Genomic DNA, 24,899 nt, shown 5'->3' with positions numbered 1-24,899 from the left:
AGAATTAAGTCCCACTCACTTGAGCTTATTCCCAGAATGTGCACACAGGACTGAAGTCTAAATGTACTCTCATAGGCATTTACACAGAGAAGGCACAATCTTTTTCCAATCTACTACCCTTCAGAGAAAAACCCCACTCCCACCCTCCCACTATATATGACTTCTGCTTCAGTGTATCTCTACGGTGCTACTGGACATTTTTTTAAAAAAAATCTTTTTCCTGTTCACTAATTGCATAGCATCAAAAAAGGCACTGTCGGCCACAGTGGACACAACCCAATAGCAATTCTTGGTCCCAGAGTAGCCCCTAAGTAAGCTTGTGATCTTTGAAGGGGAGCATGAGCCATCCACGTGAGGTCAATTGGCCTTTTTTATCATCGACATCTTAGTCTTGTCTGGACTGAGGTTGAACTCATTGATTTTTCATTCAAAGATGCCAAATTTGATATAAAAGAAAAGTGTCAGGGGGTGTTGTCCCACTCCCATTGCAACAAGTTGTGGTCATTTCCTTCCTTTTGCTACACCCGAACAACTTTTCCTGGGAAAAGAATTCTGTCATTTCCATTAGGAAGATGATTGACCGAAGCCAATTTTTCTCATGAGCCAAGTCAGGAAATCAGAATGACAACTTGATAGTGTTCATAGCGTGTCACAATTCATCTAGCTAAGATTTCCTGAAATGAATTAAACCAACAGGCTCCTTCCTAATCCAATTTGTAACCATAAATGGAAATGCAAGCTGAACAGCAAAAGCAGATTTTGAGACTCGTAAGTCGTACAGGTAGAACCCTTCAATTAAGTTACCTTCTGTTCATAAAGGCGTGTTCGGTTGTAAGCATATACTTATCCCCCCTCTCCCAAATTAATCATGTGCTTAAACGCTTTGCAAACTGGTGCCTTGCTTTTGTGTTTTGCAAAACATTGCCTTTCAACTGCAGCAGTTAGCATATGAAAGCCGCATTGAGGAGGATTAATTTAAACATGATCTGCTATAGCTGAAGAAAGTAGAAAAGGTACCCTTTGCAGGAGGCTAAGAACCCTCAAACAATTTTCTGACAATGGCAGTTCCTCTTTTAGCTAGATCATATAATAACAAAACACCATATACTGTAGTAGTCTGATGGGAGGAAAAATGCAGTGTTCACCAAGAGAAACTTTGCAAAAAGATATTTGAAAGGCACACAACAAAAGAGGAACTGAGCATTGATTGCAAATAGGGATGGAATTTTTGGAAAACCTCAAACTTATTTCCACTATATTATGAACAATCCTTACATATTATATGAATTATTATATGTATGACACTATATACCGGTACATATCAAAAACCTCCACACCCCAAGTTTCTTAATGTAACCAGCACATAAACTGATAAATTAACCATACTTATGATTGTATAAATACGAGTATGTATTGATGTATGTATATCTATAAAGATGCTGCAGAAATATAGTACATGAGGCCTGTCTCTTTTACACATATTACAATATACTCCTTTTCACATATTGTGCATAATTAATCATTTATAATTTTGCTACACCCAACCATATGGGTTAAAAACAATTTGGTGGTCACTCGGCATGTAACAAAATAGTTTTAAATATATTGTAAGCCTAGCTGCCATGTGAAGTTTCTGCTTTCAGCCTATATGATGCCATATACCAAAAATGAGGAACCTGTTGTTGGGTTACAGCTCCCATAATCCCTGCCCATTGACCATGCTAACTGGGACTGACGGGAGGACCACAGTTTGCCCATTCCTGCTTTATGCGTATTGCTGCTTGAGCTCCTTTGAGATTTCTGTCACATCTGTCTTTACAGCTCCGTAACTTAAAAAATAAAATTAGCCGGAAAAAAGTCACAGCCAGTTAGTTATAATGATGTAAAAATGAGAGAAAATCATATGGGAAAAAGATCTGTACCTGAGATGTACAGTTCTCATTTCTTGTTCTTTACTTTCTAAATGTTACTCTGTTTTCTATAATGAATTGAACAGGAAACTCTACCCTTTCCTTTGAATGACTCATGATGTAATGTAGTTACAGATTAGGAGGGACACAATTTGACCAATGTGTTACAAGGCAATTTGCAAAGGCTTTGCCCAGTTCCTCACATTTGCCTTAGTGGAAATATCACACTACATCATTTGTGCTAAAATTAGAACATGCGTAGAGGTTTGGTGCAAGACACCACATAACACATTTATGGCTGTATCTTTGCTGTTTAGAACTTTATCTTTTCATTTTCTAGGAGCATGAATGCCAAAATGTATTTGCTCAATTGAAGTCAAGGGCTTCGAAAAGAAATTTCATGGTAACTGACTCAAGACAACATAACTTCTGCATTTTTGTGGACAATAACCCCCCCCCCCCGACCTTTTTCTAAAAGTTATCTGCAAAACATCCTGCAGACTTTTTGTTTGTAGGACTAATTTAAAAGAACAAAGTTCCATGGGAAGCGGGATGGATAGTTAAACCACTTTGAGAATTCTAGCTTTGTGAGGGGAATAGGCCACTCCTAATAACTTACAGCACCTTTAACAGACTACAGTTCCCAGGATTCTTTGAGGGAAACCATGGCTGTTTAAAGTACAGTGGTTGGTACCTTGGTTCTCAAACGCCTTGGTACTCAAACAACTGGGAACCCAAACACTGCAAACCCAGAAGTAAGTGTTCTGGTTTGCGAACTTTTTTCAGAAGTCGAAAGTGCTCCATTTTGAGTGTTACGCTTCCAATTTGAGTGCCACACTGCCAATTTGAGTGCCACACTTCTGTTTTGAGTGTTATGCTGACGTTTGTCTGTTTTTGTTATTTATTTTGCATTTTTGTTTTTGTGGCTCTTTTTGTTTTGTTTTTGTGACTGTTTGGAACCCAGTTCAGCTACTGATTGATTGATTGTGTTACTGCAGTACATTGTTTATTGCTTTCATTTTAATGGTCTTGTTAGACGGTAAAATCATGTGAAATTGCTGTTTTAGGGTTTGTTTTTTAAAGTCTGGAATGGATTAATCCATTTTGCATTACTTTCTATGGGAAAGCGTGCCTTGGTTTTGGAACACTTTGGTTTTGTAATGGGCTTCCGGAACGGATTAAGTATGAGAACCAAGGTACCACTGTAGTATGATACTGCTTTAAATGTTTAGTGCAGATGGGGCCAAACACTGCACTTCCTTGGGTGTAAGCCCCATTGAATTCAATTTTACTTCTGATTTACTTCTGACTAAATATGGTTTATTAAATATGGCCACCTCATGAGATGAGAAGACTGCCTAGAAAAGACCCTGATGTTGGGAAAGATGGAGGGCACAAGGAGAAGGGGACGACAGAGGATGAGATGGTTGGACAGTGTTCTCGAAGCTACTAACATGAGTTTGGCCAAACTGTGAGAGGCAGTGAAGGATAGGCGTGCCTGGCGTGCTCTGGTCCATGGGGTCACGAAGAGTCGGACACGACTGAACGATTGAACAACAACAAAATATGGTTAGGAGACTCTCCAATACATAGATTTTCCAAACTAAACATTGATGAACATGCAGTTTGAAAAATGTAATGCGTGAACAATGCAAAGTTATTCAAAGCGGATTGTATTTCCCCAAAGACATGCCAAACTCTTTCAAATAAAAGCCACAAGTACCATAATAATTAGTTTTTATCCGATTAAGCAAACTGCAAAGAATGGATTGTATGTTTTGTTTCTGAAACCTTAACAGAAGAGAAGAACAAGAGGTATATCAGATTATGTTTACTGGCTTCCATGCTAATGTTTATACACATTTTAAATTGTCTGTGCAATTACTTTTTCTGGATCATACTGAAGAACCACACGTTATTTAAATCAGTGAAATTTGCTAACTGGGCAAATATTTGCTGTTTTTTTTTTGGGGGGGGGCGATATGATTATCTGCTATTCTCATGCTTTTTCACATTCCTGTGTTTTCACTGCATAAATTTGAACTATTTCAACAACAACAACAACAACAACAACAACAACAACAACAACAACAACAACAACATTTATATCCCGCCCTCTCCAGCCAAACCGGGCTCAGGGTGGCTAACATCAAAATATATAACACATTAAAACATAAAATCCAGCAATCGACTGAAATACAGCTTAAAACCAGATTTTATTGAAGGACATGCTGCCCCAAAGACCACTGTAGAGGTTTAACCACAAAACTAATTCAAATTTTGAATAGAAATGGGACTGAAGTAAGACTCCTATCTTATTCCACCTCTCAAATTACCTATCCTAACACCTATCCTAACACTTGCATGCGCTCCCACCACGGGCCAGATTATAATGGCCGTGTAGCCCATGAACCACCTTACTATCACAAAACAAAGAGTATCAGACTGGTTTCTCTTTAAGCCTCTGTGATTCTACATGCCAACAGTCAACCAATGGCAGGGAGTCATAAGAACACCCTCAGGGTTCCTTCCAACTCTACAGTTCTATAATTAGAAAAGTCTACTGGATCAGGCCAATGGCCCATTTAGTTCAACACCCTGTTCTCATAGTGGCCAACCAGATGCTTCTGGGAAGTCCAGAACTCCAGAAGGAAGCTGCTTAGCAACTTGACAAGTGAAGATCACTTGTTCCTTTTGGAACAACAATGGCATGGCGTGAAGTGGTGTTCCAACTATCCAATATTGGCCATTGCTGCTTCTTCACGGCCCCTTTCCATTCCAGCTTGATCTCCACAGATCTGCCACTGCCCCCAGCCTCGCTGCCTAATTTATACATCTGTATTGTATATGTGTATGTGTATGTATATGTATCTTTTCTTCTAAGCTAACCCCCTCCACCGATGGTCTAACTGTTCTTCACATAGGAGTTGCTCCATCTCCTTTTGATTGCTCTTTCCTGCACCTTTTCCAGTTCTACACATATGGCAAACTTCGTTCACCTTAGTAGATCAGAAATTACTTGTGGGCCCAATCTGTGCACAAATCAAAGCATGGGCCTGAAGTGCTCTGCTTTTCTGTGGCAGCAGCAGGTTAGACACAAATACAAAATGTTGATTAGGGCAGCTGATTCAAGGTTACTTAACCAGCTACTTCTGTGAACGTGGCCTTAGAAACAGTACCAGTGTCCTTTTGCTGAAACTCCTATTGAAACAGGGATTTATATGCAGAATCAAATCAGGTGCATTATCTGTTATTTCCTTTAACAAGCCATTTATTTTACATTGTAGCCATGGCAATACTTGGCAAGAGCGCTGTTATAGTGAATGTGTTTATTGAATTAACTTTGTGGTTTCATAACAGTTCAGTTTCTAGAATATGCAGTTTTACAGGAAGGAAAGTTGGGCCCAGAGAGGATAAATGAAAACTGCAATATGTGATCATGTCAACAGATGAAGGAACACTTTGAATAATTGAGGTAACAGCTGAAAAATAGGTCCGTGAAGGTGTTTGGAGTTTGTCCCAACACATTCCGATGGGGTGGGGTTAGAAGTGCAGCACAGGCTTCCTTCTTAAGTTTAGTCTTACATTCAATTCATTATCAAGGAGGCCTAGCAGTGTCAAGGCATGACCCTGAATGACATAACCATTGATATGCTCAGTGATCATGTCTGAACATAAATTGTGAATGTTGACATTCACACTAAAGGACATTTAATAAAATCACAGATGCGCTTTAAAATAAAGATTGAAAAGAAGAAGAAAAAGACCCACAAAATTCATTTTAATTTATTTGTCACCAGTAAACGCTCCTCTTTTGAAGAGTTTTGTGGGGTTTTCCCATTCTGTCTTCACAACCACCTAGCAAGCTAAGTAAGGCTTGTTTATGGAGCGTTTATGGTTAAAGACAACATAGTAAAGAAAGAGAACTCATAGTGGATTTCTCAGCTGAAAGGAAAGGGCATCAACAACCTGGTATCCTCAAGAAGATTTGGACTACAGCCCCCATCAGCCCCAAACCAGAGGCCCCAGTTTGGCAAAGACTGATTTAGAAGAAGTACATACCAGCAAGCTGAATGCTCGTTCAGCTGCTATTCTTAACCCCCACTCCCCGCTCATTTCAGACAGGCTGCCTGCTTTTAATTTTCACTTTAAAAGCCACAGGTACATATCCACACACATCTTTTGCTGTAACAAATTTATCAATAGAAATAGTAGTGTTATCCTTTTTTAAAAAGTACAAAACTGCTCCAGAATTTGCAGAGGACAGTGAGGTTAATTGGGGACATCACAGAGCAGTATCCAATGAGTGCTGTCCACAGATAGGATCAGTTGCAAACTTGCAGGACTTATTTTCTTCGCACAGCTGATGCCAAGAAGAGCATTTCCAAATCATGCCCCCCCCCCCCGCTTTTAAAGTGTCGTGTCAGTCTGACCCCTCAGAGCACTTTAAGAGAGTTTTCTAATCCAGAGAAAAAGGGATAAGTGAAACTGAAGTCTAAATGTGGCTGACTTTAGCTTACCTGATACAACCACTAGCTTTCCCAACTCTGTGGGGAGTGGGGATGCTGATCATTTTACCAAACATCAGTGCCTGACATATGGTAAAATTCTCAGCACCACTTGCTTCAAAGTCTGTCCAAGGTGTGAGGACTCATTCTGGAGTGCTTTGGTGATTTGTATGAGTTTCATTATTGAACTGAACTGTCATGGATTCTGACCCACATAGTATACTTTAGTCACTGGACCAATTTGCCTCTGAATGATGTGGAATCCAGGCAGACCAGTCAATCCCCATGGGACCAATCACTTTACATGATGGGGAAGTTTTGTACCATCTCTTCCACATTGTGCCAGTAAGTCATGTACCTGGCCAAATGGGATCATTGGGAGAGCATCATCCTACCACCATTATGGGCTGTTGAGAACTTGATTGTGTTGAAATAGATAGCACAGGTCCAAAAACAACAGGAATAGAAGAAGCCATGTTTATTACCACCTACAGCATAGGGTTCTTGGAGGGTCATGTTTTCATCAAACCCTTTCATTAATGCTTTGAGAAATGTAACTCAAAGTAGCCCATTGTCAGATGGTGCTGAGCTTTGCTCTTAGAACCTTTATGCATGAGAATGGGTCATAAGATTCTGGTTGTAAAGCCATAAAGAGGCTTTTAGACACTTATGTTATTACACCACAGTCATCACTTCTCTGACTGTAAATTTTAAACGCTCAAGGATCAGACCTTTCTCCTTCCTTCCTGGCCCCTCCAAAGATTCTCATTATTTTCAGCTGTCACCACAGTGTCCAAACCCTTTTAAATCCAGGGTAGATCAGATAATTCTGATAGCTGCAATATGATGCACATCCTGTTTCAAATCATAACTCTGCTCCAGAGGAAACAGGATAAGTGAAAATGAGGTCTAAATGTGATTGCCTTTTTTAATACATGTGTTTATCCAAATAAGTAGCCTCTGACTGAGAGTACCTCACACTTCCACATTTGTATCTATAGGTGGTGTTTGCCCAACTTGTTTCTACTGCATGTCTTCACATTTTCAGAGAAAGATGATCACGAAAGAAAATTAATTATTAACATTAAATAAAAGAATGAATTTTGTTTCATATTGGATAGCAGCCAACTTAACTGAAAATTTGATCCCCTATTGCTCAGTTATTGATTATTCTATTTATATGCTTTCTTTACCTGCTCTTCTCCATTAGGTTTGAGAAGTAGTTAAAATAATGTAACATAAAGTTATCAGTGTTATCAAAACAATGACCCCCATCGTTAGAATTATAAAAACAAGTAAAACAATTCCAGGCAGAACAGCATAAATTCAGCAAAATAGCTGGGTCCCACAAAACAAAATACCTTGAACTGCTGAAGACCAGGGTATAGAGGTGTGTTTTCAGTGTATGTATACAAAGAAGATGCTAAACACATCTATGTAGGGACAGAGTTCCACAATTTATGGGCTAACATAGAGAAATGCCCTGCTGGGATGCCATTTCCCACACTTCTGAGAGTGGGGATAACACAGTAACTGGACCTGGGAAGGGGTTAATTTCCTTCATGAATGTAAATCATCCAATGGATGATTAAATCACAGGTGCAAAGTCAGCCAAGCCAGTTGCTATGGTAAAATCCGAGTGCTCCAACTATATCTGTGATTAATGTATGCATCCGCACTTGTATGTATCTGCCTATATCTGTACCTGCAAGCTGTATATAACAATGTCCAGAACTATTTTACTGAGGCTTGTCTTTTGCAACAATAAACCATTTGGACCTTAAGCTGTTTCCATGGGGTGACTGGTACTGGAAGCAACTTCCACTGTGTTTGTATCCCACCTGAGATTCCCAATAGGTTATGGGTTCAGCTACCCAGCTACCGGTACCATAGCCCAGCTACAAGAAGTCAGGAAGCAATAAATTGGTGGATGTCTGGACAGACACCAGCAGAGATGCAGGCTGGAGTTGAAGCAGTAAGTTTGCCTTGACTGATTCTCGGGAAGCGGATACTTGTGAGTGCTATGGATTGGATTAGATACTATGTACATTGACTCTGGAAGTGGGTGGCAGTATCATTTGCCTCTCCACCTCAGGCAACAAAATATATTATACTGTTCCTATGAATGAATGAATAAATGAATGAATGAATGAATGAATGCATGGTATATGCAATTAAGTAGCTGAGAAGTAAATATTTTTAGTTGTGGTTGTTCTGCCCTTCTAGAAGCAGTCCATCATAAATGGTAATGTGTAAAGGTTTCAGGCAAGTTTTTCAGAAATTTCAATTTTATTTCTTAATCTACAAAACAGATTTGGAGAAATTAATCTTCTGTCCACCTCTTACATCAAGGCAACAGCCAGCATTTTCCCCTATTCTTTCAACTTCAGAAAGAATCTTTCTAACAGCAGATCAGGGACAACAAATTAGATTTACCTTTGCTATTTTGAAACAAAACCTTGAGCTTTTATTGACCTATACTAAATTTAGATGTACTTAGGAAAAAATTGCTGTGCGTAAACTGAGTGAAAGAAACTAAAATGAGACAATGAACACAAAGTAACAAATGAGTTGTTTCCAGTCTGGTTTCCCTTCTCTGACACTTTCTTCATATTGAAAATGTATCCCTGGAAACAGAATCATCTTATTTGTCCAGGCATAACATCACCTGTGGCTCCTAAAAGCTGTGAGCATGTGACAGCAGCCACAGCCCAGGAAATGGCTTCGACTGGCTGCCTAAGCCAGGTGAGGGTAGCTGATGGGTCTCAAACTCTCAGTGATTTAGCGAATTCCCCTGCATGCAAAAACAGACTCTGGTGGATTGAGCAGTCAAGACCAATAGTGGGGCCCAAGGTCAAGAAAGTGGTCATGAAGGGAAGTGAGGGGCAGATGGGGCCCATCAAACTGGGAAGGCAGCCTATCTAGGATAAGGAGAACTCTGATCCCAAACCTCGGCTGTCTTATGGCTATACTCATTCATGAATAAGTCTGTGGGAGTAAACCCTAAGACAAAATTCATACCCTCTGCTTAGTGGGATATATTTGGGAGAAGAAAAGGTTAACGAGTAAACCCTACACAAATCTGGAGTGAAGTCCCCATGACGGTTAGCTGGCATCTTATATGCCTCTGTCTGGCAAATCCTGCTGCCAAACGTGCCAAATGAATTGCTCTGCTTTCCTTTGCACTACAGTTATGAGTCACCAATTTCTACATCCACAGCAGGCATTGTGATTCCCCAGTGGTTTGACTCCCCCCAAGGCACAAACTATTGTCTCTTGAGACAGACGGATGCCAACCACAAGCATCTTCAATGAAATGAACAAATAGAGAAATGCTTTATACCTTGCAGAAGATGCACCTCTTGGCATTTGACTCCTGAGATCTGTGTTTTTGGGACCCACTTCTATTCCTGTGATTATAATTGTCTATTGATATTTGCTTACTTTTCAGGTAAGCAGCTCCAGATGGGAAAATGGGCAACCAGAGGACTTTGCCCAGGAAATCCTTTATTTAAATACTTAGGTATTGGAGACATGGACACGCATAAGATTTTATTGATTGATTGATTGATTGATTGTATATCCCGCCCCCCTAAGGAGACCAAACACCTGAAGCAAGCAAATGCCATTGCTATTTGGAGCTGTGAAATGATTTCATAATCAGACTAAAATATTTTTGAAAGATGGGAAGGACTGTGGGGGTTGGACTAGATGACCGTTGTGGTCCCTTCCAACTCTACAGTATTAGATGATTGTATTGTCCTTTTTTCAGGCACCCAGTTTTACACAAGTCATTTAAACAAAGTTGGAAAAAATGCATTTACTCATTGTACTTTTGTTAAACCAACTCTATAAAAAGGAAAGAAACATGTTGATGTCCAGCTTTCTGTCTGATTCTAGATTTCTCCTGAATATTTTTCACCATGGCAATATGTTGATATGGATTGCAGCCCAGGTCTTTTTCTTCTGGTAAATTTTCTTTTCTTGCCATAAATAGTATAACTGATGAGATGCAGACATCAGTTTTGAAATTGTTCCACACCTCTCCACTCTCAGTGAGTCTTTTTGTGGTGCTTGCCAAGACTATATATTATGTAAGAGATCTCAGTCTTCAATTAACTGTGCCAGTACAGAATTGCCCCTGGCTCTTGTGGTTATAGATAATAATAATAATAATAATAATAATAATAATAATAATAATAATATAATATAGAGTACCTGTAGTAGTTTAGAGCCACTGACTACCCTAGGTTGAGGCACAACACCTAAAGTAAAGGCAGAGCAAATGACAGAATGGGGAAGAAGTATCCGAAAGAGCCTTAAGTAACAATTGTGCTCCAAGGTTAGTTATGCACATTTCTGTTTTCTGAGTAATAACATATATTTTAGCATAATATCTTAAAATGTTTCCAGACGGAGGCTGGAATACAAAGTAGCATTAAGGAGATTGCTCCATCAGTGCTTTCCTGAGGTAACACTCTCCCCTCTCTTCCTCCTCCACACTGTTCCGGGGTTCTACTGACACCCCGAGCCATTTGAGGGGGAACATGAAGGAAGGAGATGGGGGAAGCCCCATTGCAGTAGCCGGGCTCCTAGTGCTAGCTCCTGCTAGTGCAACTAATTCAATAAATCGTGCTCAGAGGGCTTTTTGAATGTCAAGTGTATTGACTTGAGTGAGCCTGAGGCTCCCCCCCTACACTTCATATTTATTAGGTTACCAGTATCAGTTGGTGGGGTAGCAAAGGTGGGTCAGCATAAAGGTGGATGGTTTCAATTTGTTTCAGCTTGATTCATAATTTGCTCCAGCTAACTGAGAGCCATTTTCTGAAATTCAGAAAATAGTTTGCCTGTTCTCAAGTTAAATTAGGAGACCTTTTGGGACCACGTTATACTTCTGGTAATGTCATTGGGAATGCAAAGACATCAGGATTATCCACAGGTAGGGCTGGATTTAGATGAAGAGAGGCCCCTCCCCATCCCCCACCCTCACAACTAGAAGAAAATGGAAGTGTTATAAACAAAATTGAGTGAAGCCAAGGATGATGATGGGTATTCAAAATTCTGCAATTCACAATTTCTCCTTTAAATAACATACAATATTATTGTTAAATACCATGGTGATTTGGGCAGGCCGCGTCTTCCTGTTGTATACCTGCTGGGGTTGACAAGGCATCTGACCCTCACCTAAATCTCATAGCTCTCCTGACAAGTGCTTTGGTCTGCCACCAGATACCAGACACTCTACTATTCAAATTAGGCCCCAGTGTTTTTGTTACAATCCCCTTCTCAATTAAGTAATCAATTTTAATCTAGAATTTAAATTATCAAAACTTTCTTATTTGTTAATTCGAGCAAGTAAACTACTGCTCTCACTTCATTACAAACAGTATTTCTACCTGCAACACACTTGAGCAAACCTGCTCATCTTCCTTTCACCAGTGTGGTGTAGTGGTTAAGAGCAGTAATCTGGTGAACCGGGTTTGCGTCCCCCTGTCTATGTTAAACCTATGTTTGCTGCCATGAATATGTGGAATGGCCCTGGGATCTGCAAGTCCCATGTAAATTTGCTAATCCAGATGACATACCAGGTGCTAGTAGGTCAGTGGAGAGAGAATGAATGCAAGAAAGTACCTCTGCCTTGAAGTATTTCCCCCTCTTACTTAAGTGCAACAGTGCTAAATCATGCATAAAGAAAGCTGCCATCTGGGTACCGCCTTAAACTAACAAACCCTGTGGATATAAAGAAAAGGGGGAATATTGTATGTCAAACATGCAGACACATAATATCAATGAAAACATGCTTTTGGAATGCGGCATTTATGTAACTTTCTCCCGGTGAGTTAGATCCTGAGTTCCTATTCAACCGAGCTGTCTGGGTGATTCCGAACCATATGGTACATGTTAGTGATGGCCGGAAGACATCACCATTGCTGCTTAGCTGCCATCATGCTAGAAACAATGTTTCTTATTTATTGGTGGCACTTGCCTTCTAGAATCCACAATATTCTGGGACTGAGGTATATACAGAAAGGGTAAGAGTAGGAAATGAGAAATGGGGAAGCTGCCTTCTATGTGCATCCTATCAAGAATTTGTAACTACATAGGCTCTGTTTCGGAAGGAGACTTCTACAACAATGAACTACAAAAACATCACATACTTTAGGAATCTGTATTTTGGGGGAAATGCATGCATGCTTCCATAATGGATTTCCTGCCTAACAAAACTCACCAAAACTCTTCTTAATTTGTGTGTGTGTGTGTGTTAAAAGAATAGGTTCAGTTTTAAAGTGCAAATAGAAATTCTTTTTATTCTAAGTATATTTGTGTCGCTGTGGTGTATTGGGCTGTTGCCTGTAAACCTGCTTAAAATAAAAAAGAAAAAAATAACTCAATTTGCTCATTTGCTATTCTCTGATAATTTGCTTTAGATCATCCTTGCCTTTTTAGCAGCAAAATTAAAGGAATGTAACTGCAGAATGTGGGTGGCACTGTGGGTTAAACCACAGAGCCTAGGGCTTGCCTATCAGAAGGTCAGCGGTTCGAATCCCCATGACTGGGTGAGCTCTCGTTGCTCAGTCCCTGCTCCTGCCAACCTAGCAGTTCGAAAGCACGTCAAAGTGCAAGTAGAAAAATAGGTACCACTCTGGCAGGAAGGTAAATAGTGTTTCTGTGCGCTGCTCTGGTTCGCCAGAAGCGGCTTAGTCATGCTAGCCACATGACCCGGCATCCCGCTCCCTCGGCCAGTAAAGCGAGATGAGCGCTGCAACTCCAGAGTCGTCTGCGACTGGACCTAATGGTCAGGGATCCCTTTACCTTTACCTTTAACTGCATAAAGTATGAATTGATTTACTTCGTTGTACAAGTCAGACAAAGCTGAATAAAAAGCTTTAAACAATAGGTATCAGGTTGACTTGAAGACCGCAATGTCGTTACTTATTTTTCAAACTGTTATTTCTTCAAAAATTAATTTTTACATAACTTTGCAAGTACAGTTAGAAAAAGAGACCGCCTCTCCCACCCTCCAATAATGTAGCAGGGAAAATACATTATGCCACAGGTGAACATGTGTATTTGGAAGGTGCCAGATATCTTTGTCATTAGAAAAGGTGATGTGCAGTGTCATTACTGAGTTTGGGTATTCAATGTTCATGATTGTGATAAGTGTGAGACATCTTTTGAGGTTGCTGCACCAAGTACTTGGAATCAATTACTAGTGGTCTGGCTTCGTCCCATCTGGATTTTTGACATTGTTCCACATCCGTTGCTCAGTCTAGCAGTCTTTGAACTATTCCAAGCTTTAGGTAGTGTTAAATCTTAGATCTGAAGTCAGCAAAACCAAATTTTTACAAAAACCATATTTGAATCTACATATAAGCCACTAAAGTTAAATCACCCTTCTAAAGGTCTATTTCATTTATGGAGTTTCAGCAAATGGTGGCAAAAGTATCTCAAAGAGCTTTAGGAGAGCAAAAACCATCAATATAGCTTCCCATTACAGTGGCAAAATCTTCAGTTTTAACAGAGTGTTATTTTAAATTCAAATCAGTTTTGATAAACTTAACCTAGTATGACCAAAGACATATTAAACATGTTATGTTATGGACAGAATGATCTATTGGCAACATTTAGTCTTATGAAAGCTGTTGATCTGATTTACATAATTATATGGCTTGTGCTTTTTCAAGCTGTTACTAGTGAACTCACATCATGTGATGACAGAAAGAAGCCACTTGAGGTCATTGCCATACCATGCATGTGTCTTTACATGCAACACTTAAGGGCAAGAGATGTCCTTTTTGTGATGACTCATCTCTCTTTTCTCACGATAACTGTGGAAAAAAGAAAGAAAGAAAGAAAGAGGGGTAGAGTGGGGGAAGCAAGTTCAAAAAGAGAAAAGTACAAATGAGGCCTGTGTCCTAAACAATTCCAAGAAGTTTCTAGGGAGCTGAATGTTTTCTGAAAATGCAATGACGTCTGAAAACTAGGGACACAATTCTCTGGGAAGTTGCCCTTGTGTGTTTCTCAGAGAATTGTACTGCAATGACATATCTACATAGCAGCTTCAACCAGTTTATTTATTTTAGTGAAGATGTTTACAACTTGCCCTGTGATCTCTGGACAGGGCACACAAACAATTAAAATGACAATGACAGTTAAAAATAATAATCCAGAGCAGAGAAAAACAATGAAATAATCTTGAAATACAATCAGCAATCAATAAAGTTTTAAGATCAACAATTTGTGAACACCTGATAACCAGGACTCAATCTGGTGTCAAAATGAAAACAAAGTTGATGCCAGACAGATCTCAGAGGGGAGGGCATGGTTTGAGGGAGGTGTCCTTAACTATAAATGGAGTAATCTTCTTGAAAAATCAGATTTGCAGCTGTATGTGTATATCTACACGTCTTAGAGAAAGTGAGTGCTCTCGGACACAGCATTACTCCTGGATGAACAGATTGCGGCTGTAACAAAGAGTGGCCTTTACTAGATAAAACTGCTGCATCCATTCTTTGCTGACAGATCTACCCTCTTGTATTTCATTCCCATATTAACCTTTTGGGTTAATTACTGGAATGAGTCGTCCTTGAAAATAGTTGGGACATCTCAACTAGTGCAGAATTTGCTGCTCACCTCAAAATGGATTGTTCATGGAGAGAACCTATTAAACCAGCAAACTTTTTCAGCAGGGGCTGGTACACTGTCCCACAGACAGGGGGCATACTATATTTTTTTTTGGGGGGGGATGAACAAATTCCTATGCCCCACAAATAACCCAGAGATGCATTTTAAATAAAAGCACACATTCTACTCATGTAAAAACACCAGGCAGCCCCCACAAATATTGATTGCTGATTGAACCATATTTCAGTTCTTCTTTTCTTCTAGTTGACTTCCTTCGTCCTCAACATGGGTCTGCTTTCATATTTAGTAAACTGTTTCCTTCTCACTTTATTTCCCCCCCTTTCTTTCCATTTTAAACCTTTACACCATAATTTGTTTTGCAAAAGTTAATCAAAACAAGTCCAGGTATTAATCTGAGGGCACTGCTTTTTAAGATAATCATATTTCCCCCAGTCTTTTATGATTTTTTTGTTTATTCAGTACTTGAGTATTTCTTTACTGGGAGCTTGTTTTTAGTTAGCTTTATTTACTGGGAGCTTATTTTTTTAGTTAGTTTTACACTGTTGGGCTGAATTTTGTTTTGTTTATTGTTTGACTGCTGTTTTAATGCTGCCATGTTTTATTGTACATTGCCATCTTAGCCTTTTTGACAGAAAACAAAATAGAAAATTCTTTCCAGTAGCACCTTAGAGACCAACTGAGTTTGTTCTTGGTATGAGCTTCCGTGTGCATGCACACTTCTTCAGATACTTTTTGACAGAAAGGTAGTGAATACATTTTATAAAGGAAAAAAGGAAAAAGAAAGAAAGAAAGAAAGAAAGAAAGAAAGAAAGAAAGAAGTCATGCCAAACTGCATGTTTGGGAGGAATGTGACTGAAAGAGAAGAAACCTGCATACTGGATGGCATTGCTTCCTTGGCTTGTGTAGCCTGCCCAGTTTGTACGAGTTCCTGTTGTGGTCTACATCTGCTATGCTTAGTGGGTCTGAAGTTTTAGCATACATTTCATTTAATCCAATATTTATTTTGGATCATTTATTTATACAGCCATCAGTCTTGAAACCTAGAGCTGGGGTATGAATTAATACAAAATTAATACAAAATTACTGAAATGGAAAGCTCCCTGCTGCACTAAATATGGAATATTTGTAAGACTTTCATGGACCTTACTTAAATGTGTAGCCTGTAAAAAGAAGATGGAAATTACTCAAAACATTTCAAACTGACTGACAATCTATGTTTCACTTGGCTGTTCATGGCATCTTGGGATATGGCGCAAACCATTCTTTCCTTCTCTCCTCCTCCTTCCTGTCAAATTGTAAATAATATGTGAAACAATTTAGTGTTGACTCAGTGCTTCTAATTACATATCCACATTCCCTATGAACAAGAGAGATCTCATACAGCTTACACACCTACCTGAGAGTAAGTCTTATTGTACCCACAAGGACTTATTTCTGAGTAGGCAGGCAAAGGGTTATGCTGTTGAAGTTCCACTGGTATTAATGGCAGAGCCCTTACTTAAATCTCTCCCACTGAAGTTGATAGGATGAACTTAACTTCGCCTGGATCCTGATTGTGGCTTGGAAACAAGTGCCACTGATTTCAGTGTAACATTTTCCTCCATTAAGAGACTGGGGTTTAATATGATTGTAAGGTTCAGTTTCATTCAATTAAAATGATTACAATTATAACAAATAAGTACATTTTATAACATATCTATAATATCCATCAAAGCAGATTCTTTTGTATAATGTTGATTCCAATGAAGAATAAAGCTCAATGGAAGAATTAGCTCAATAGTTTTCCAAACCTTTACAGTCAATATAAGGTGCTTCTGTAAGCAGATGAATGAATAAAATTTACTCTGAACCTGATGTTTTCCATAATTGGGGTCAGTTACAGCTGGCAACTAGCTATTCCTTTAATAATAATTACTTGAATTTCCCTCTGGAATTCTGGAATTAAACAACAATCTCAGTTTAGCCCTCTTACACCCCCAACACATATCTGGTGCTGTGATAGGAAGGTAATATTGGCTATGCTACCCTGGAAGGCAGGGGCGTGGGTGGTGCTGTGGTCTAAACCACAGAGTCTAGGGCTTGCCGATCAGAAGGTTGGCGATTCGAATCCCTGTGATGGGGTGAGGTCCCGTTGCTCGGTCCCTGCTCCTGCCAACCTAGCAGTTCGAAAGCACATCAAAGTGCAAGTAGATAGATAGGTACCGTTCTGGCGGGAAGGTAAATGGCGTCTCCATGCACTGCTCTGGTTTGCCAGAAGTGGCTTAGTCATGCTGGACATGTGACCCGGAAGCTGTACGTTGGCTCCCTCGGCCAGTAAAGCGAGATGAGTGCCGCAACCCCAGAGTCGTCTGCAACTGGACCTAATGGTCAGCGGTCCCTTTACCTACACCTTTACCCTGGAAATCAGATTTTTATGCTGTTCATACACCTTCAAATTTAATAAATAATAATAATAAAAATATTTTTCATTTAAAACATTGGACTTATTTTTATGTAGAAATGAGTATGGATGGGCATAGCAGTATTAACAATTGAATTTTGCACTATCCTGTCCTAGTCTCCAAGATTTGCTTATGTTATATTGTTGTTGTTGTTCAGTCGTTCAGTCGTGTCCGACTTTATATGTTATATAAAGTTGGGTAACTACCTCTACTCTTTTGTTGCCTGTTTTATATTAAGAATGAAGCATTTAATATTTTCCCTTGTCATTGGGGAGGGATGGATCTGTCCATTTTGGTACTCTCAAAATATCCAGTCTTCAATTCAGTTTTGCAGCAGGCTGTTTTGTTACCAGAGCAACTGAAGTTTCTAATCCATCATACCAGCTCAGGCAATCAGTGTCAGAGACTTCGAGTATAATGGGACATAAATTATAATTGTTAGGGTTACTATTATCATTGTCCCGTTCCTGCATAGGGCACTACACATATGCCAGTATATTAGATATGTCCTATTTTTCTAAGCTCAAACATTTCCCCATGGATTATACTTTTCACTGTGAATGGGTCATGAACTGTAAACAAAAAAAGAGAGAAGTCATAACTCAGGTTAATACTAAACCATGTCAAATGAGAATTATTGTATAAATTTGGTGCAATTTGTCTGTTTACTTGGGGGATTACTTCCTTTCATTATGTAGGCATTAAAATGCTGAGGAGCTGAGTCATCAGGGAGTTGAAGCAGGTTTTGAAAAGTGATCTCCTGCCATTGACGTACATGCAAGGTAAGAAAAGTTTTATTTCATTGTAACAGCAGACTTTAATGTGATGGATAGAAAGGAAATCCAGTAAGTCAGCCGAGTGCATTAAATGAAAGATTTGGCCTTATAATCACTATCCTATCCTAAGCTGAATATCTCCTGCTTCTGGGAAGCCAGTTATTTCAATTATGACCTGAATGCTGTAATTCTGATAAATATTTTTAAATGGTTCCTTTTCTTCCTCCCCTCCTACTGAGGTTAGAAATAATGGCATTATGGGGAAGCTATGCCCAAGCCAAAAAGCAGGTGTTTCTAAATAAGAATTACATGTGGCATTAGATTGTTCCATGGAACGGACATTGCAACTCATGAACCATTTCCTCTGAGTGAAGTTCCATGGGATCATTATCTCCAAGTGATTCACATGATTGCAGCCATTCACTGCTCTAGGAGAAGCAGCACTTTGTGACCCACCTAGAGATCTTAAAATATAATATGCAAGAGACATGGGAAGAGTTTCCACATGGTGCCATTATAATTGGTTTGGAGGTTAAAAGCTACCCTGAATTTCTTGCTAGCTTTGCAGAAATTGATAGGAGAACAAGTATTTTCAACTTAGTTTCCCCCCCTGTTTCGTGATATATAGTATTCATTTTTATTTTTAGTTTATTTATTAAAATGTTTATATATCACGGTTTATAAGAATTAGAGAAGTTTACAACAATTATACATAAAACCATACAATAAAAACCATGTCAAAAGTTAAAATTAGAAATCAGCTATTATGCAAAGATAATTTTAATATATAAACACCTATGCAGGCATGATGCTTTTCTTGCTATCAAAAAATCACAATATATATTTACAACCAGTGGAAGGGGGAAATGGTTTAAACTTTCTGCTGTGACCTCTGATGTACCATGGTACATCAGCACAATTTACCTTGAGGAGTGCCATTATAGTTTTGTATGCATTGAGACTATTTGGTAAAACTGCTGGTTTCTAATTTAAGCAAAGTTAAAAACCCCTCAACATTGTGTAAAATAAAATCCAAAGACAAATGAAGAATTCCCATCAATATTTATTCATAATACTACTAAGAAAGGGTTGCATGGTCTGAAACATGTGTTGGAAATATACTTTTAAAGGATAGCAAACAGTCTTGATTTAGAATGAAGTTATATATTATGGATTTGCAGTGGTAATGGTTGTTTTCAGTGTCAATAGCCACAGTAGTGTCAACTCTTTGTGTTGTCAACTAAGATAATTTTCTTTTGTCCTAAGTGAAGTTTGCTGTAAATGATCAAAGGCCATGAGAAATCAAATATGGGAAACAAACCCACCCGGTTCTTTGATCACATAAATGCATCCTGAAGACCAGGATTTGCTGGCGGAGGAGGCTGACTGGGGAACTAGGGATGAGACCGTTGCAACAAATGGAGTGCTAGAAGGGCATAAAACTGGAATTGTGGCATAACCTGCTTTCTCATCCTTTGAACCAGTGAAAATAGCAAAGTACAGTTAATGCTATGATTTACAGAGCATCTGACCCATTGAGAAACCATGTGCTGAAATATAACAGGAACAGGGGAAAAAAAGGAATTGCATGTCATTCCTTTTTAGAATGATTTTTAATGAGAATGGAAAACTGAATACTTTAATTTGCTCGTTGCTTGTTACACTCTTTAAACTGCAACCCATGCTGTATTTTTAGCCAGGGCACTGGCTAAAGGCAAGTAAGGAAAACACAAATATGATTAGTAGGAAAGAATACACAGTGTTCCCCGCAATTAAGGATAATGTCTAATTCTGAGTGTTTTGAAATCAGATTGGGACTGGTGAATATATGATTGCTGACTCAGACGACATGTTCTATTTGCATGAGTACTGGATGGACCTGGATTTACAATATTACCTACATTTACTTAGGACTTAAGAAAATAAACTTATTTCCTGTTACCTAAGAAGAGTTTGGATTTGATATCCCACTTTATCACTACCTGAAGGAGTCTCAAAGCGGCTAACATTCTCCTTTCCCTTCCTCCCCCACAACAAACACTCTGTGAGGTGAGTGGGACTGAGAGACTTCAGAGAAGTGTGACTAGCCCAAGGTCACCCAGCAGCTGCATGTGGAGGAGCGGGGACGCAAACCCGGTTCCCCGGATTACAAGTCCTCCTATGATGATGATGCTTTTAAATGGGTTTTAACACTGTGCATTTTATTTTTTATTGAATTTATGTATTTTTATTGCTTTGTTATTTGTATTTTAATATATTTTCATTGGACTGTGATTTTAAATTGTTACAAGCTACCCTGAGTGGTGTATGGGTACTGGAAAGGTAGTATTCAAACATCTTCAAATTGTTGATGAATTATCTTGAAATATGTGCTATATTTCATTAGGTAAACTTTTCTGATGTTGTGAATCACCTGTAGCATGACTTGCCAGGGCAAAGCAACAGCCAAATAAACTGGTGTTGCTGCCCTAGAAAGTGTGCTTGTAGATCTGTGTAAAGCAAGACTGTTCTCTGCATTGTGCCAAAATGGGAAGTTACTATTCATCACAATTGCTTTCTGATTTTTTTTAAAGATAGAAACATACTGTTGCTTCTCTTAATACTTTAATAATAATATCAATTCTTGTATAACGACTACCCCTTGAAAGAAGAATGATTACTGCCTTTCCCTTAATACAAATGATACCTGTCAACTCTAGGCAGAATATCTCTGTCTACAGAGAATTGCAGGATGTTAACATAATCTGTTATGTTATATGTGTCGACCACAGCAAACTATGGCAAGTTCTTAAAGAAATGGGAGTGCCTGATCGCATCATCCATCTCCTGAGAAATCTCTATGTGGGACAAGAAGCTACAGTTAGAACTGGATATGGAACAACTGATTGGTTCAAAATTGGGAAAGGAGTACGACAAGGCTGTATATTGTCTCCCTGCTTATTTAACTTATATGCAGAATTCATCATGCAAAAGGCTGGACTGGATGAATCCCAAACTGGAATTAAGATTGCCGGAAGAAATATCAACAACCTCAGATATGCTGATGACACAACCTTGATGGCAGTGAGGAGGAATTAAAGAACCTTTTAATGAGGGTGAAAGAGGAGAGCGCAAAATATGGTCTGAAGCTCAACATCAAAAAAACTAAGATCATGGCCACTGGTCCCACCACCTCCTGGCAAATAGAAGGAGAACGAATAGAGGCAGTGAGAGATTTTACTTTCTTGGGTTCCATGATCACTGCAGATGGTGACAGCAGTCACGAAATTAAAAGAGCCTGCTTCTTGGGAGGAAAGCAATGACAAACCTCGACAGCATCTTAAAAAGCAGAGACATCACCTTGCCAACAAAGGCCCGTGGTTTTCCCAGTAGTAATGTATGGAAGTGAGAGCTGGACCATAAAGAAGGCTGATCGCCGAAGAATTGATGCTTTTGAATTATGGTGCTGGAAGAGACCCTTGAGAGTCCCATAGACTACAAGAAGATCAAACCTATCCATTCTGAAGGAAATCAGCCCTGAGTGCTCACTGGAAGGACAGATCCTGAAGCTGAGGCTCCAATACTTTGGCCACCTTATGAGAACAGAAGACTCCCTGGAAAAGACCCTGATGTTGGGAAAGATGGAGGGCACAAGGAGAAGGGGACGACAGAGATGGTTGGACAGTGTTCTCGAAGCTACCAACATGAGTCTGACCAAACTGTGGGAGGCAGTGGAAGACAGGAGTGCCTGGCGTGTTCTGGTCCATGCGGTCATGAAGAGTCGGACATGACTAAATGACTAAACAACAACAACAACAACAACAACAACTGTCTTCCTAATGTATATAAGCATGGGATGAATGCTTTGGTTTACATTTACGTTTGCTGAATAGAGGGAAAGGTGACGACCCGAGCCATCTTCATTACATGGAAAGTGCTTTTAGCACTTTGTTTTCATACCTGTCCCATCATCGTTCTTAAGAACCATTCCATTCTCTGTGTCTCTTCCATTCTGTAGATATCATTGTGCTCTCTATACTTTTATCCTACCATGAAAGTTTCATTACTGCACAAAAACCACCCTGTTTTGAACAATTTGTTGAACCCTGAAACTGGCACACAAACATCAGCTTCTAGTCATAGAGGAAGGAACTAAGAATGGCTGCCTATTTGTATCATTGCTGAGGACACATGACATCATCAGTTTCCTACAACAAAGGGAGTTTCTATGTATTGATTTAGATTAATTTGTTTGAACTTCATTACTCACCTTGAACACATTAAAGGATATAAATTAATTAAGTGAACTAACTAACAGGCAAACAGCATAAACGTACAGGCTCTGTGGTGGTACATATAAACATCATCAACATTTTTGGTTTTGCTCTTTGGTGACGTTAAGCAGCATTTGTGCAGGAATGAAAATAATCATGGGAAGTCACCAACATGTCAGAACATACAAACTATATCAGTTAAACAAGATGGCAAGTTTATGCAAAAAAAGAGAATTAGTCAGTTTATCAGTGTTTGGAACTAAGAGTATGCTGTTATTATTGGTCAGTACTCATAATTGCATTATTATTTTTTAAAAAATCTTCTTTTGTGTTGTATGTTCATATCTTTATTCATATAACTTGAAATTATTAAAACATTTAGAAAAATAAAATAATCCTTGTCCATCAGTAAACATATACACACATGCTAGTTTTTCAGATCCCTTTTCTCCTGGCTTCTTTTCTACTGGAAATGTTCGTTTTAAATAGGTCTCTGGAATGTAATTTAGAGGGCTAAGCAAGAATTAAAAAACAAAACAAAACAAAAGCTTGCCATAGCTTCAAGCTTCATACATTTAATCAAAAACACCCTAATTCTTTTAGGGTTTGTATTGTGGTCTTTTGACTTCCTGAAGAAGCATAAGTGGAACCACTAAGCCACATCATAAAATACTTTATTTGCTTTGAGGAACTAGTTAGTATAACTCATGGTAAAGTACTCTTGAAACAATAGGTCCCTCTGTCATGATGAAAATAAATTTCTCCTCAGTTCCTTTGTGGAATAAATGAGCTGACCCAGAGCCGGCTCAAGACATTCTGCTGCCTGAGGTGAATGACAAGATGCTGCCCTCCCTCAAGGTACATATAGTTGCCAATTAGACTGACAGTTGAATCTTACTCCAATACTGGTGAAGGGAAAATATCTTCCACTGCACTTGAGGGTAGTAGGCCACCATAGCAGGTATAGGGCATGCTACATGGCACTCACAGTGCTGTCTCCTCCCTACTTCTCAGTATCTGCCACTTGAGGGAAATGGGTTCCTCTGCCTCATTACAGGGCTGGGCCTGAGCTAGCTTCTTCCCTTCGCCCTATATCTCTATGCCAGCTAGCTGATGAATCTGGAAGTTAGCTTTGCTCAACTATATCACAACCTAGGAATCATAACAAATAACATGTAAAACCTAAAAATTTCAGAACCACCACAGGTATTCAGGACCCCCTTCCACTTTTAATTCTCAATCCTGTGAGTTGTGTAAGTTCGATCAATATTAGCCCCGGAAGCATATGCATTTTGTTTGTGTGTGTGTGGGGGGACACAAAGAAGGAGAAAAGTGGGGTAGGGAGTGAGCACCCAGTTATATTTAATATCACAAGAGAAACAAAAGTATATGAGAATGGCAAAAACTATGAAACAAAATAAAATTCCTTTATTAGGATTTGGACATTCGGTGACATTCCTTATTGCCAAGTAAACAAGGCTTGCATAGAAGTTATTTAACAATGATAACTTTTTACTCCTGATGAAATGCTTGTTGATTGTTGTAACCACACTAGGGAAAGGTAAAGAGCTTGGTACTTGCTCCAGAAATGTCAGATCCTTTGACCATTTTGTTTGCGAACACACAAAAGCCCCCAAGAGGGCCTTTGAACATTCAAATGGAATCTTTTGCTGATGCCGAATATCAAATATTTGCAGAAGATTCCTCATCAAAGTTTGCAGGGGATAAATTGAGGAAGCAAACTATTCCACTGACAAATGTTAACAAGCAAACATTTTTAAGGCATGCTTCTGAACAGTCCTGAGAGCTCACAAAAGTGCTCTTGTCCATGTTTCTTACATTGTTTACTGTCTTTCTTTTAAAAACAACAACAACAACAACAGCAAACCTATCATCTTGTGATTGCTTGGTTCACTGATCCATGTCAATCAGAAGTTCAGTCTTATGAATGTGATGACATCACAACTTAATGTATCCGATCAGATTTTACTACTCACTATGAATGGGCAAACATGCCCCTGCCCTGTTTTCAGTCCTTCTGAATAATCCCCAAGAGAGGAGACAGTGATTTCTGTAGATAGTGATGGTTTTCATGAAAAGTATTCTCTTACAGGCACAGTTCTACAGGAAATTTGTTTAATCTCTAACACAGAAGGAAAAATTAGAAGGACTCAGCAGGCTTAATTTTCAGAGTGGATTCACATACCCAAATTTTCATGTGGCTATTGCATAGTAGTCTGATTGATTGCAATACCCATAATGAATTGGCTTTTCCTGTCACAGTTTTCCCTTCAAGATGGAGCAAACAAGACCAATTTGTATTCTATTGTACATTCAGATGGTGTCCTCCAAGCTTCAAATACTC

The sequence above is a fragment of the Lacerta agilis genome, chromosome 4 (assembly GCF_009819535.1).
Source record: "Lacerta agilis isolate rLacAgi1 chromosome 4, rLacAgi1.pri, whole genome shotgun sequence".
NCBI classification, from domain to species: domain Eukaryota; kingdom Metazoa; phylum Chordata; class Lepidosauria; order Squamata; family Lacertidae; genus Lacerta; species Lacerta agilis.
This window is presented reverse-complemented; position numbering follows the sequence as displayed.